Raw genomic sequence first — 15,130 nt, 5'->3', positions numbered from 1 at the left:
CCCAGATGTCGCAGAGCGTACACACCTGACTCGACCCTCTGGCACCTGCACCCAACCTTCTTGGCTCAACAGGACCCTGTTGCTGCCCCGGGCAGACGTAGGCAGGGTTTCCAGGCTAGAAGGGGAGGATGGGCAGGACCTGGCACCAAGAAGAAGAGGATGGAGCCACCAAGAAATTGTCCTAGGGAGGCAGGAAGGCAGTTGGTGACCAGTGCATGACCAACACCCCATTGGACTTGACCTCTAAAGCACAGGCTCAAAGATAAAAGTATTAAGAATCATGAGATGGTGACAGCAGAGCATTAAGCCAAGTGCAGGGCCTTCCTAAGCCTGAGGCCCTGGGACTGCACAGGTCACAGGCCCATGAAGCCACCCTGACTAAGGAACGGGGAGAAGGAAGGGGTCCCAGCCCCCCAGCACCTCGGTCTAACAGAGCAGGTGATAATGTGGCCTAACCACTGTAAAACAGTGGGAAGAAGGTCTCAGGGGAAGTGAGTGTGAGCACTACAGTTGAGCAAGCACTGGATCTGGATGGGGCAGCAAAGGCTTCCTAGAGGGAGGCTCTTGAGTCTTAAAGGATGAGGATGAATACCAATCAGCTAGAGGGAGGCTGGGACAAGCATTTCAGACGTCGGAACAGAATGTGCAAAGACAGGAAGTTCAGGTGGACACCGTCATGAGCCAGATTGCAGGTGGGGATCATTTTGAAGACGAGCTTGACCAGCACTGGCTGCCCTGATGGCTGCATGAAGGACTCTGCAGCTTTCTCTGCAGCCTGCGCAGGGATCAATTAGCAATGTCTGTTGTAGCAACAGGAGCAGGAAGTGGTAGCGAGAGCGCTTCCTGAGAATGAATCTGGGGCCAGAGCAGGGACCTGGGGAACAGCAGGGTGTGAGAATAGAGGTGGCAGCTCCAGGACCATGATGCACAGTGAGTACCAGCTGTCCCACAGGGTTCTGATGTTGTTTCTTTTTTTTTTTTTTTTTTTTTGAGATGTAAATCTCGCTCTGTTGCCCAAGCTGGAGTATACTGGTGTGATCTCAGCTCACTGCAATCTCTGCCTCCCAGGTTCAAGCAATTCTCCTGCTTCAGCCTCCCGGGTAGCTGGGATTACAGGCTTGCACCACCACGCCTGGCTAATTTTTTTGTATTTTCAGTAGAGACGGGGTTTCACCATGTTGGCCAGGCTGGTCTCAAACGCCTGACATTATGATCCTCCTGCCTCGGTCTCCCAAAGTGCTGGGATTACAGGCGTGAGCCACCGCGACTGGCCAAAAGTATACTCTTAATGAAAAATGTTCTTCCTGGCCTTTTCATTTTTTTCTCTTACTGAAAAGTAAGTTGGCTGGGCCCGGTGGTTCACGCCTGTAATCCCAGCACTTCAGGAAGCCGAGGTGGGTGGATCACCTGAGGTCAGGAGTTCGAGACCAGCCTGGCCAAAATGGTGAAACCCCATCTCTACTAAAAATACAAAAATCAGGCCTGGCACGGTGGCTCACGCCTGTAATCCCAGCACTTTGGGAGGCCAAGGTGGGCGGATCACAAGGTCAGGAGTTCAAGACCAGCCTGGCCAACATGGTGAAAACCCATCTCTACTGAAAATACAACAACAACAAAAAATTAGCTGGGCATGGTGGTGTGTGCCTGTAATCCCAGCTACTCAGGAGGCTGAGGCAGGAGAACTGCTTGAACCCGGGAGGTAGAAGTTGCAGTGAGCCGAGATTGTGCCACTGCACTCCAGCCTGGGGGACAGAACAAGACTCCATCTCAAAAAAAAAAAAAAAACCAAAAACCAAAAATCAGCTGGGCACAGTGGCAAATGCCTGCAATCCCAGCTACTTGGGAGGCTGAGGCGGGAGAATTGCTTGAACCTAAGAGGCGGAGGTTGCAGTGAGCCGAGATCGTGCCATTGCACTCCGGCCTGGGCGACCGAGGGAGACTCCGTCTCAAGGTGTTGGGGGGAAAGAAAGAAAAGTAAGCTTATCAACTATTAGATTACTTTTCTTAAACTTTACTTCTAAATAACTCTAATAACTCTAGTTTTAATCTCCACCCCTGTCCATTTGCCCAGTTCCTATCCCTCCATCAAGAAGCAGAGTTATCACTTTATTTTTCCAGAGACCTTTTTTCAGGGAATACATAAGTCAGTATAAATTCATTTGTCTCCCCTTTCCTTCTTTTAAAACACAAGCAGCAGTACACCATACACTCTACTCTGTGGTTTTCCTTTTTCACTTGGCAACTAATTTGGAGAACTTTCCCTATCAGTAAACACAGAGCTTCTTTATTCTCTTTCCTTGTGTAGAAATCCATTGTATGGACCGGTCATAATTTATGACCACTTCTTGGGGGACATTTAGTTTTTCCACATAATTGTTTTTACCAAAAAAAAAAAAAAATCCTGCCATTAATATGCTTGTAATCTGTTATTTCACAGGTGCGTTAATTGGCTATTGCTGTGATAGTGCTGATTACCATACCACATCTCACTCACAGGACTGAGGATCCACTGCAGTTTGGTAGACACCGTCTGTGCTCAGCCAAGTAGCTCTCCTTGGAGCTGTAAGACACCCAGGATTGACTCCTAGCCATATAACAGGTTCCAATTTGTCTCATAAACCTCTCATCCTCTTTGAACCAGTGGCTGCCTGAAGCAAATTATGGCAAATGGCAAGAGTGCAATCAGAACCAAGCCACTCAAGCTTTGAGAACATTATATCCTTTGCTCAGTTTCCTGTTGGGTATTAGTCTTGATTGATATAGAACTCTATATATTAAGCATATCGCCCCTTGATTGTAAAATGAGTTGCACATTTTCCCAGTTGGTCATTTGTCTTTTGACTTTGCCGATGAGATTTTTACTAAGTAGAGGTTTTTCATTCCAATGTAGCCAAATGCATCAAGTTTTTCTTTTTAGAGTTTCTGGGGTTTTTGTCATAGTTAGAAAAGTCTTACGTCAAGTCATGTTCCACTAATTTTTGTGGGAGTTTTACATTTGAATCTGTGGTGCTCTGTATATAGCATGAAGCACAGATTTGCTTATTTTCTTTTTATTTTATTTTATTTTATTTTGGAGACAGAGTCTTGCTCTATCCCCCAGGTTGGAGTGATCTCAGCTCACTGCAACCTCTGCCTCCCAGGTTCAAACGATTCTCCTGCCTCAGCCTCAGCCTCCTGAGTAGCTGGGATTATAGGCACCTGTCACCACACCCAGCTAATTTTTGTATTTTCAGTAAAGACGGGATTTCGCCATGTTGACCAGGCTGTTCTCGAACTCCTGACCTCAGGTGATCCACCCATGAGCCACCACGCCTGGCCTGTTTCTTTCTTTCTCTCTTTATTTCTTTCTTTGCTTTTTACTTTCTCTTTCCTTCTTCCTTCCTTCTCTCTCTCTCTCTTTCTTTTTTTGCAAAACAGATATTCAATTTTCCCAGCAACATATATATTTGAAGTACCATCTTTGTCATATTTTAAATTCTGTATGTACTTGGGAATTTTTGGACTTTCTATTCTGTTCCAGTCGGGTGTCTATTTGCATATGAGTTTCACGTTGTTTAAAGTACTAAGCATTGCAGTAGGCTTTGATATCTTAGGTTCCCACCTGCTGTTCCCTTTCAAAAATGTCCTGAGTATCTTACTTTCCTTCGTCAAACCCCCAATATAAATCATATAGTTAGTTACCTTAGCTAGTTTAAAAAATTCCTAATGGCATTTTTGTTAGGATTGATTTTAATCTAGGAAATAACTCCGGGAGATTTGGAATTTTCATTATTTTGAGTCTTCCCATCAGAGAACTTGGTAGTTTTTCCATTTGTTCAAGTATTTGTTCATGTTTTCTGTTTGACAGTTTTCTTTCTTTCTTTCTTTGAAATGGAGTCTCACTCTGTCACCCAGGCTGGAGGGCAGTGGAGCGATCTCAGCTCACTGCAAGCTCCGCCTCCCGGGTTCACACCATTCTCCTGCCTCAGCCTCCCGCGTAGCTGGGACTACAGGCACCCGCCACCATGCCTGGCTAATTTTTTGTATTTTTAGTAGAGATGGGGTTTCACCGTGTTAGCCAGGATGGTCTCCATCTCCTGACCTCGTGATCCACCGGCCTCAGCCTCCCAAAGTGCTGGGATTACAGGCATGAGCCACTGCGCCTGGCCCAATTTTCTTTCTTTTTAAAGAAATTTTTTATTTCCATAGGTTTTGGGGAATAGGTGGTGTTTGGTTACACGAGTAAGTTCTTTAGTGGTGATTTGTGAGATTTTGGTGCACCCATCACCTGAGCAGTGCACACTGAACCCAGTTTGTAGTCTTTTATCCCTCAACCTCTTCCCACTCTTTCTCCCTTAGTCCCCAAAGTCCACTGTGTCATTCTTATGCCTTTGCACCCTCATAGCTTAGCTCCTACTTATGAGTGACAACATACGATGTTTGGTATTCCATTCCTGAGTTACTTCACTTAGGCTAATAGTCTCCAATCCCATCCAGGTTGCTGTGAATGCCTTTAATGCATTCCTTTTTATGGCTGAGTAATATTCCATCATATATATACACCACAGTTTCTTTATCCACTCATTGATTGATGGGCATTTGGGTTGGTTCCACATTTTTGCAGTTGTGAACTGTGCTGCTATAAACATCTATGCGCAAGTACCTTATGTATATAATGACTTCCTTTCCTCTGGGTAGATACCCAGTAGTGGGATTGCTGGATCAAATGGTAGTTCTACTTTTAGTTCTTTAAGGAATCTTCACACTGTTTTCCATCGTGGTTGTACTAGTGTACAGAGCTGGAACAAGATAAGGATGCCCACTCTCACCACTTCTATTTAACAGTTTTCTTTCTAGGTCTTTGTATCTGGAGTTTCCCCATGAGCACACTAAGGTTTAATGATTCACTAGAATGACTTGGATAATCCAGAAAAGCTGTTATACACCTGGTTACTGTTTTATTAGAGCTAAAGGATACAGACTAATATCAGCCAAGGAGCACAACACAAATCTTAATATATTTTAAAAGTTTGGGCCGGGCGTGGTAACTCATGCCTGTAATACCAGCACTTTGGGAGACTGAGCTGGGCGGATCATTTGAGGTCAGGAGTTCGAGACTAGCCTGACCAATACGGTGAAACCCTGTCTCTACTACAAATACAAAAAAATTAGCCAGGCGTGGTGGCATATGGCTGTAGTCCCAGCTACTTGGGAGTCTGAGGCAGGAGAATTGTTTGAACCTGGGAGGCAGAGGTTGCAGTGAGCCAAGATCGCACCACTGCACTCCTCCAGCCTGAGGGATAGAGCAACTCTGTCTAAAAAAAAAAAAAAAAAAAAAAAAAAAAGTTTGAAATCAAAGTATATTTTTCTGTTTGAAATGGAATGAAACTAAAAATCAGTAACATAAGGAAACTGAAATTTTCAGAACTATGTGAAAATTTAAACAATATACTCTTTCTTTTTTTTTTTTTTAGATGGAGTTTCACTCTTGTTGCCCAGGCTAGAGTACAATGGCATGATCTCAGCTCACTGCAACCTCTGCCTCCCAAGTTCAAGCAATTCTCCTGCCTCAACCCCCTGAGTAGCTGGGATTACAGGCGTGTGCCACCACACCCGGCTAATTTTGTATTTTTAGTAGAGACAGGGTTTCACCATGTTGTTCAGGCTGGTCTCGAACCCGTGACCTTGTGATCCACCTGCCTTGGCCTCCCAAAGTGCTGGGATTACGGATGTGAGCCACCATGCCCGGCCTAAATGATATATTCTTTTTTTGTTTGTTTTTTGAGACAGAGTCTCGCTCTGTTGCCTGGGCTGGAGTGCAGTGGCACGATCTGGGCCTACTGCAAGCTTTGCCTCCCGGGTTCATGCCATTCTCCCACCTCAGCCTCCTGAGTAGCTGGGACTACAGGCACCCACCACCATGCCCGGCTAATTTTGTTTTTGTGTTTTTAGTAGAGGCGGGATTTCACCGTGTTAGCCAGGATGGTCTCAATCTCCTGACCTTGTGATCTGCCCGCTTCGGCTTCCCAAGGTGCTGGGATTACAGGTGTGAACCACCGCACCCGGCCAACAATATACTCTTAAACAACCAGTGGGTCAAAGAAGAAATCATAAGGGAAGTCAGAAAATACCTTGAGACAAATGAAAACAAAAGCCACACATATCAAGACTTATGGTATGCAGTGAAAGCAGTGCTAAGAGGGAAATGGACAGCTGTGAATGCAGACATTAACAAAGAAGGAGGACCTCAAAATTTAAAAGCGAACTGTATACCTTAAGGAACTAGAAAAACAAGGAGACCAAATCCAAAGCTAGCAGAAGATAAGAAATAATAAAGATTAGAGTGAAAACAAATAAAATAGAGAATAGAAAAACAATCGAGAAAATCAACAATATCAAAAGTTGGTTCTTTAAAAGATCAACAAAAGGAATGAAATGTTAGCTAAATGGATAAAGAAAACAAAAGAAGCCTCAAATTACTAAAATCAGAAATGAAAGTGAGGATATCGCTATTGATTTGACAGAAATGAAAAGGATTATAAGAGATTATAAGATAGTACTATGAACAATTTTACACCAATAAAGTTGATAACTTAGGTGAAGTGGATAAATGTCTAGAAAGACACCAACTACAAAAACCAACTCAAGAAGAAACAGGAAATCCGAACAGACCTACAACTAGTAGGGAGATTGTATCAATCCATTCTTGCATTGCTATAAAAAAAAACACCTGGCCAGGCGTGGTGGCTCACACCTGTAATCCCAGCACTTTGGGAGGCTGAGGCGGGTGGATCAATTGAAGCCAGGAGTTCGAGACCAGCCTAGCCAACATGGTGAGACCCCATCTCTACTAAAAATTAGCTGGGCATGGTGGCACGTGCCTGTAATCCCAGGCAGTCAGGAGGCTGGGGCAGAAGAACCACTTGAACGCAGGACAGGGAGGTTGCAGTGAGCTAAGATTGTGCCACTACACTCCAGTCTGGCAATAGAGCGAGACCCTGTCTCAGAAAAAAAGAAAAGAAAAGAAAAAGGAAATACCTGAGACTGGGTAGTTTATGAAGAAAAGAGGTGAAATTGGCTCGCTGTTCTGCAGGCTGTACAAGCATGGTGCCAGCATCTGCTTGGCTTCTGGGAGGTCTCAGGGAGCTTTGACTCATGGCAGAAGGCAAAGCAGGAGCAGGCCCTTTGCATGAAGAAAGCAAGAACAAGAGGGAGAGAGGGTGGAGGTGCCACACATTAAACAACCAGATCTCACAAGAACTCACTCATTACGGTGAGGGCAGCACCAAGACATGTGGGGTCCACCCCCGTGACCCAAACACCTCCTATTAGGCCTCACTTCCAACACTGGGGATTACATCTCAACGTGAGATTTGGAGGGGACATCCAAACTATATCAGAGATTGGATCAATAATCAGAAACCTCCCAACAGCTAGGCACGGTGAGTCATGCCTGTAATCCCAGCTTTTTGGGAAGCTGAGGTGCGCAGATCACTTGAGGTCAGGAGTTTGAGCCCAGCCTGGCCAACGTGGCAAAACCCCATCTCTACTAAAAATACAAAAATTAGCCAGGCGTGGTGGTGTGCACCTGTGATCCCAGCTACACAGGAGGCTGAGGCAGGAGAATCGCTTGAATCCCAGAAGTAGAGGCTGCAGTGAGCCGAGATGGTGCCACTGAACTCCAGCCTGGGCAACAAAACAAGACTCTGTCTCAAAAACAAACAAACAAACACAAAAACAAAAAAACCTCCCAACAAAGAAAAGTGCAGCAATAAATAACTTCATACCAAATAGCTTCACTGGTGAATTCTACCAAACATTGAAAAAAGAATTGCAGCAAGAAAGCCTAGGCTAACTGTCAAAGCCAATCCTTAAACTCTTCAAAAAAACAGAAAAGAGGGGAACACTTCCTAAGTCATTCTGTCATTCTGTGAGGCCAGTATTACCCTGATGCTAAAGCCAGAAGAAAACACCACAAGAAAACTACAGATCAATATCCCTTATGAATATAGATTCAAAAATCCTCAAAAAAGCTAACAAACTAAATTCAGCAGCGTATTTAAAAGAGTAAGCACCATGACTGGGTGGGATTTATTCCAGGAATGTGAGAGTAGATGCACACATGAAAACCAAGAATGAAGGAGAAAACCCACACAATCGTCTCCATAGATGCAGGAAAAGCATGTAACAAAACTCAACACCTTTTCATAATAAAAACACTCAATAGGCCGGGTGCACTGGCTCACACCTGTAATGCCAGCACTTTGGGAGGTCGAGGTGGGAAGATCATGAGGTCAAGAAGTCAAGACCATCCTGGCCAACATGGTGAAACGTCATCTCTACTAAAAAAAAAAAAAATAGAAAAAAATTAGCCAGACGTGGTGGCACACACCTGTAGTCCCAATTACTCGGGAGGCTGAGGCAGGAGAATTGCCTGAACCCAGGAGGCCACTGCACTCCAGCCTGGGTGACAGAGGAGACACTGTCAAAACGAAACAAAAACACTCAATAAATTAGGAATAGAGGGGAACTCCTTCAACTGATAAAAAACAATCTGTTAAACCCACAGCAAACATTCTACAGAATGACAAAAGACTAAAAGCTTTTATGCTAAGATGAGAAAACAAGGATGCCCTTTTGTCATTTCTCTTTCACACAATAGTGGAAGTTCTGCCCAGAGCAACTAGGCAAGAAAGGGAAATAAAAGACATCTAAATTGGAAAGAAAGAAGTAAAATTATGTCTTTTCATAGATGACATGATCTTATACACAGAAATCCTAAAGATTCCACAAAGAAACTTAGAACTACTACATGAATTCAGCAAAGTTGCAAGATACAAAATCAGAAGCCAGTCCAGGCCATTCCTTTCTTTGGAAGGTGAAAGTTTTTTTTGTTTGTTTGTTTTTGTTTTTGTTTTTGTTTTGAGACAGTTTCCCTCTTGCTGCTCATGCTGGAGTGCAGTGGTGTAATCTCGGTTCACTGCAGCCTCCACCTCCCGGGTTCAAGCAATTCTCCTGCCTCAGCCCCCTGAGTAGCTGGGATTACAGGCGTGTGCCACCACTATGCCCAGCTAATTTTTTGTATTTTTAGTAGAGACAGGGTTTCGCCATGTTGGCCAGATTGGTCTTGAACTCCTGGCCTCAGGTGATCTGCCCACCTTGGCCTCCCAAAGTGCTGGGGCTACAGGCGTGAGCCACTGCACCCAGCCTGAATGTGCAAGTTTGAGCCCCACCAAGCCTACTGAATCAGCCCCCTGAGTCTGCACAGGCCACCTCCGTGATACTTAGGCTGACTCTCTTACTGCAAGACAGTTATATTTGTTTAAGCATCTACATTTAGTACAGAATTTGTGTAGCAGACAGCAATAGTATCAGTGTGAATGTGCCTGAAATGTAGTTGAGCCAGGATGGGGTAGGGCTAGATTGAAAGAAATAAGTAATCTGTCCTATAAAGCCATTACATACATTTTCAAATTTCTGTAGTAATTTGATTATTCAGTTCCCCCTTGCTCTACTGCTATTTGTACCTTATGATAGCCTCCTATAGACTCTTTAGCACAGAAATTAGCTGGTGGTTAACTAAATCCAGTTCTTCCAAAAGCCAGTGATTTTCCAGTGATATTACGTCCTCAGGAGGCTTTAACTCAATCTCCCAATATCTTTGGTCATCAACATCAGATTATCATATGACTTATATATGTAGGATAGTTGAATGTTACCAACGATGCCAGTGCTGTATCACACTGCAGTATGGTCATGGCACAATTTAGCTTCACCACAGAATAAATCAGTCATAATTTCAGTGCTATTTGCTAGGCCTTTCCAACAGAATCTGCCCATGTTCAAATGCCACATATTATTATGACCAGGCATCATTACAATTGGCCATGACAGGCCAGGTGCGGTGGCTCATGCCTGTAATCCCAGCACTTTGGGAGGCCAAGGTGGGCGGATCATCAGGTCAGGAGTTCAAAACCAGCCTGGCCAATATGGTAAAACCCCATCTGTACTAAAAACACAAAAATTAGCCGGGCATGGTGGCACACGCCTGTGGTCCCAGCTACTCAGGAGGCTTGCAGAAGAATCTCTTGGACCTGGGAGGTGGAGGTTGCAGTGAGCAGAGATCGTGCCACTGCACTCCAGCCTGGGAGACAGAGCAAGACTCCGTCTCAAAAAAAAAAAAAAAACAATTGGCCATGACTTGGTAATTCCTGGGTTTCAAAGCCAGTCACCTTGTCTTAGTTCACAGGCTTGTACTGCAAGACTGGCTTCCGTTATACAGCGGGACTCACATCCTCTCTCCTACAGAGATGTGGGTGGTATTCAGACTAGTTCCTTTTCCTGCTGATTATACTACAGGATGTGGGTTATCCAGAGCAGAGTGCATTGGTCCAAGTTGCAAGAGCTCTCAGAGAGCTTCCATAGGTTTGGAGACCCATACGATTCCCACAGGTGGGCCCCTTGAGCCTCAGCAATCAGGGCAGAGGGCCACTGCCCCATGGCCACTTTGGCCTCCATCTGTAACGGATAGTCAAGGAACCCTGCTGGATGTAGGGAGAAGCCCTTTCCAACACTGGGTGCTAGCTTTACCCAACATTACCCAACCCACTTCACCAAAGCCTCATCATCTTCCCAGGCTGACTCCTACCCATTGCTGCCTCTAATCTGCTTTTTTTTTTTTTCCAATAAATCTTTCCCCCCGAGTGCTGCTCCTCATCAAAAGCAAATTCAGGCTGGGCGCGGTGGCTCACACCTGTAATCCCAGCACTTTGGGAGGCCAAGGCAGGCAGATCATTTGAGGTCAGGATTTTGAGACCAGCCTGGCCAATATGGTGAAACCTCATCTCTCCTAAATACAAAAATTAGCTGGGCGTGGTGGCGGGTGCCTGTAACCCCAGCTATTGGGGAGGCTGAGGCAGGAGAATCGCTTGAACCTGGGAGGCAGAGGTTACAGAGACCCAAGGCCACGCCATTGCACTCCAGCCTGGGCAACAAGAGTGAGACTCTCTCTCAAAAAAAAAAAAAAAAGGCAAATTCAGCTCATCCCATGAAGCCTAAGCCTAAGCCTAAGGCCCTTTTCTGTCTGGTGGGCCAGTGTTCAGGCCACCATGCATGCTGTTGCCACTGTGTCCTCGTGGCTGAGTGCAGTTAGGATACATGTTTCATTACCCAAAAGTATTGGGTTTTCCCATACTTGCATTGTATAAGTGGTGGTCACACCTCATTGTCATTTAGTCTGAATATGTCATAGAGGTTTCCATTGTCTTCCTTGTGCATGGAGAGGATGCTCTCCTGGGGAATTTGGACCCACCAGGTGATGCCTACTCTTTAGTTCTATCAGAATCCCAGTGGTTTTTCCTGGTTTGTGTAGGAGCTTTCTGTTCACAGAACAGGGTGATTTGTGTCTGTGCAGAGCACACTGTGGCATGTTGGGCAGGCCACCATTCTATGACGTTCAAGATAACCGGGGGGACCTTTGTAAGTCTCTGATCACCAGGGTTTATAGTTACACAGGAGTCAGTCAACCAGCAATCATACACCAAGAAGTGTGATGCCCCAATAGGGAGTAGTTCCCAAAAACCCCTTCCCAGATGATATCCTTTGTCATAGATGTACCTTGAAAAGTCACAGTTGAAAGATGCTAGAGTTCCACTTGCTCATCATCGTGTGACCACAGTGTCGCTGACAGTGATGTCACTAGGTTTGCAGGCTGCCATTCAACTTCATCAGATTCCTAAAGCGGGGATGGTTTTGACAAACATACAAGTTTACCCTTTCAGGCATCTGGTATAACTGTGCTAAGAGACAATATCATTCCCTTGCTCTGAGCTTACTTCAAGGCACCAATGTATTGTTGGGTTTCTCTCATTACATAACCCATTTATTCATTCCTTTGTCTTCAGCTACTATTTCTCCTTCTCTCCATTTGTCATTGATTTTCACCCAAACTTTTACACCTTTAGAAAGGACGAAGGGATGTTAGATTCATCCACTGTGTAGGTCCAGATGACCAGCAGCAATCCTACTCCAGCAAGTGCCTCCCCCAGGGCCATTTCAGTCATGTACGGTAGGGCTGCATAGAGGCAAACTGGGAGGCTGCCCTGCCCACCAGGAGACACAGCTGCACTTAGTCACCACCTCTGATTTGCCAGATGCAGTGGAGGCATAGCCATCCCATCAGACCTTCAGGATTTCTGACACAAATGTTGAAAGATACAGCAACTGTTTCTCACTTAAGAATCATTCTTGCCGGGCGCGGTGGCTCACGCCTGTAATCCCAGCACTTTGGGAGGCCGAGGCGGGCAGATCACAAGGTCAGGAGATGGAGACCACGGTGAAACCCCGTCTCTACTAAAAATACAAAAAATTAGCCGGGCGCGGTTGTGGGCGCCTGTAGTCCCAGCTACTCGGGAGGCTGAGGCAGGAGAATGGCGTGAACCCGGGAGGCGGAGCTTGCAGTGAGCTGAGATCACGCCACTGCACTCCAGCCTGGGCGACAGAGCGAGACTCCGTCTCAAAAAAAAAAAAAAAAAAAAAAGAATCATTCTTGCTTCCAGCCGGGTGCAGTGGCTCATGCCTGTAATCCCAGCACTTTGGGAGGCCAAGGCCAGCAGATCACAAGGTCAGGAGTTCGAGACCAGTCTGGCCATCATGGTGAAACCCTGTCTCTACTAAAAATAAAAAAAAATATCTGGGCATGGTGGTGTGAGCTTTACCTCCCCAGTAGCAGATGCTTCCAACACTGGTGGCTGACGGGCCTGATTTCAGGCTCTTTTCATCAGGTGGGAAACAAGAAAGTTGAGGTGCTGTTAGGAAGAACTGCATAGTGATAGCAGCATCCTTCCCGGCCATCTTCCCCAGATCACTCCGAGAGTGGAGGGATCTATCTAGTGGGAACCCTCCTTGACCCCCACATGTTAAGTGTGAGCACACATGCATGGAGGTGTGTAAGCCTTCATGCTTTTGTCTCTCCCCATGTAAAATAACAAATGTTTCCATTGCCCGTTTCAATTCTCTCACAAACTGCTCTGAGGATAATGTGCAGCATGATATACCCATTTGATGGGAAGTCTCCTTGCCCTGTGTGGGTTGTAAAGTGTGTTCCTTGGTCCGAAGGTATGTAACTTAGTGACACACATTGATACAGTGTCTTCTGCTCAGTACTTTTATAGTATCTTAAGCATTTGCATCTGCCACTGGGTAGGTAAAGCTCAGTCCGGAGTACGTGTCTATTCCTGCCAGAACCCATTTTTAAACTCCCTCCAGGGCTACCAGCAGGGGTCCCGTACAGTCCACCTGCCAGCTGCATGTGGGGTCTTCTCCTTTTGGGGAATCCGCCCCTTAGACACCTGCGGTCTCCATCTTCTTGTCGTCAAGACAGTTCTTGTTGGCATTTGTGTCTCTGAGGGTGCAGGAGGGACATGTTTCTGAGCAGCCCATCCCTGCACTGTCGCCCACTCCTTTGTTGAACCCAGGTGGCCACCTCAAGTTTGTTCATCAGGATATCCACCTACCGGATCTGACCACACATCCTGGGAGGGGTTCTTCAGGTGGGCATTGACATGACCTACTTTAATGTGCCCCTCAAATTCCTGCAGTGCTGTGCTCCACGTGGGCATCCCTTTCACAGCCCAGTTTGCCATCACCCTCTGCCTGGTCCCGTGGCCAGGCCATTGGCCATGGCCCACGAGTCAGTAAAAACCAAAACACAGGCTCTTATGATTGTTCCATTCTTTCGTCACAGCAAGAAACGCAGCATGCAGTTCATCTCGCTGGGCTGATTTGTTCTTGCCTTTTTCAACGTGAGTTTTCCCATTATTGCTCACAATGTAGTGGCCTTCAGATCTGGATGTTGTCCACCCACCTTGAAACTGCCAACCACAAACCAAATAGCTCTTTGTTATCCACTGAGAAGTGTTCACAGGGCACCCTCTGTGACGCCACAGACCTGGTAGGTCCTCAGCTGGTTCCGAAACCAGCCCCAGGGGAAAAGCCCTCCTTGCATTCCCTCAGTATCATGCTCCTGTAGAAACCATTTCAGTTGTATTATGGAACTCTGCTAAGCACTGCCTTCTTTATTGAAGTGTATCTCTGCCATCCCACAAGACAACATGTGTATTTCAGGCTTTAAGACTAGAGTATGTCCTTCAGTCTTAGGGGCAGTTTCAATTAATGCTCAATCGCAAGCTACTACCTACCAGGTCTGGGGATTTCCTGGTCCAAAATCCCAGTGGTCACCACTGGGTGGCACTCATGCACAATGCTGTTGCACAGAGAACATAGTGCCAGGATTCCAGCCTCCAATCCAACAGGTCATTAAAGTGAAAATCTCTTTGCTCACCAAGTGTTTCATACTTTTTCAAATTAACAGCCTGTTTGGGCTCGGGCCCATGGGTTCCCCTTTAGTGTGTCCAATTAATATTGGCCGAAGGGCAAACGTCCGTGCCATCTGCTTCACAATACTAGATACAGACATGTTCCCCAGTCAGACATAATATCCATCCTGTAAACACATTCAGGTAAAGGAGGTGCAACCACTTCACATAAAGTCCATTCAAATATTCCTATTTTCTTCCATATTTTCACCTTAATTCCATCAACCCATCAACCACTGAGATCATGACAGTACGGCCTTAATGATGACATGGAGGCTCACACCTGTAATCTCAGCACTTTGGGAGACAGAGGTGGGTGGATCACTTGAGGCCAGGAGTTTGAGACCAGCCTGGCCAACATGGCAAAGTCCCATCTTTACTAAAAATACAGGCCGGGCGCGGTGGCTCAAGCCTGTAATCCCAGCACTTTGGGAGGCCAAGGCGGGCGGATCATGAGGTCAGGAGATCGAGACCATCCTGGCTAACAGAGTGAAACCCCGTCTCTACTAAAAATACAAAAAATTTAGCTGGGCATTGGTGGTGGGCGCCTGTAGTCCCAGCTACTCAGGAGGCTGAGGCAGGAGAATGGCGTGAACCCGGGAGGCGGAGCTTGCAGTGAGCTGAGATCGCGCCACTGCACTCCAGCCTGGGTGACAGAGCAAGACTCTACCTCAGAAAACAAAAAACAAACAATAACAACAACAAAAAATTAGCTAGGTGTGGTGGTGCACACCTGTAATTCCAGCTACTTGGGAGGCTGAGGCACAAGAATTGCT

General features: G+C 46.0%; 1 long non-coding RNA gene across 1 annotated transcript; it reads left to right on the top strand.

Annotated features, from left to right (window-relative positions):
- The first annotated feature begins 838 nt into the window (after positions 1 to 838).
- Positions 839 to 2,732, top strand: LOC123569230 (uncharacterized). The gene is made up of 2 exons (XR_006692879.2): positions 839 to 930; positions 2,438 to 2,732. It is a non-coding gene; the product is annotated as an uncharacterized lncRNA (long non-coding RNA).
- The last annotated feature ends 12,398 nt before the right edge of the window (positions 2,733 to 15,130 follow it).

Source organism: Macaca fascicularis, chromosome 15 (assembly GCF_037993035.2).
Source record: "Macaca fascicularis isolate 582-1 chromosome 15, T2T-MFA8v1.1".
Classification (NCBI taxonomy): Eukaryota; Metazoa; Chordata; class Mammalia; order Primates; family Cercopithecidae; genus Macaca; species Macaca fascicularis.
Note: the sequence above shows the minus strand (reverse complement) of the source record. Positions and strands in the feature narration are given on the sequence as shown.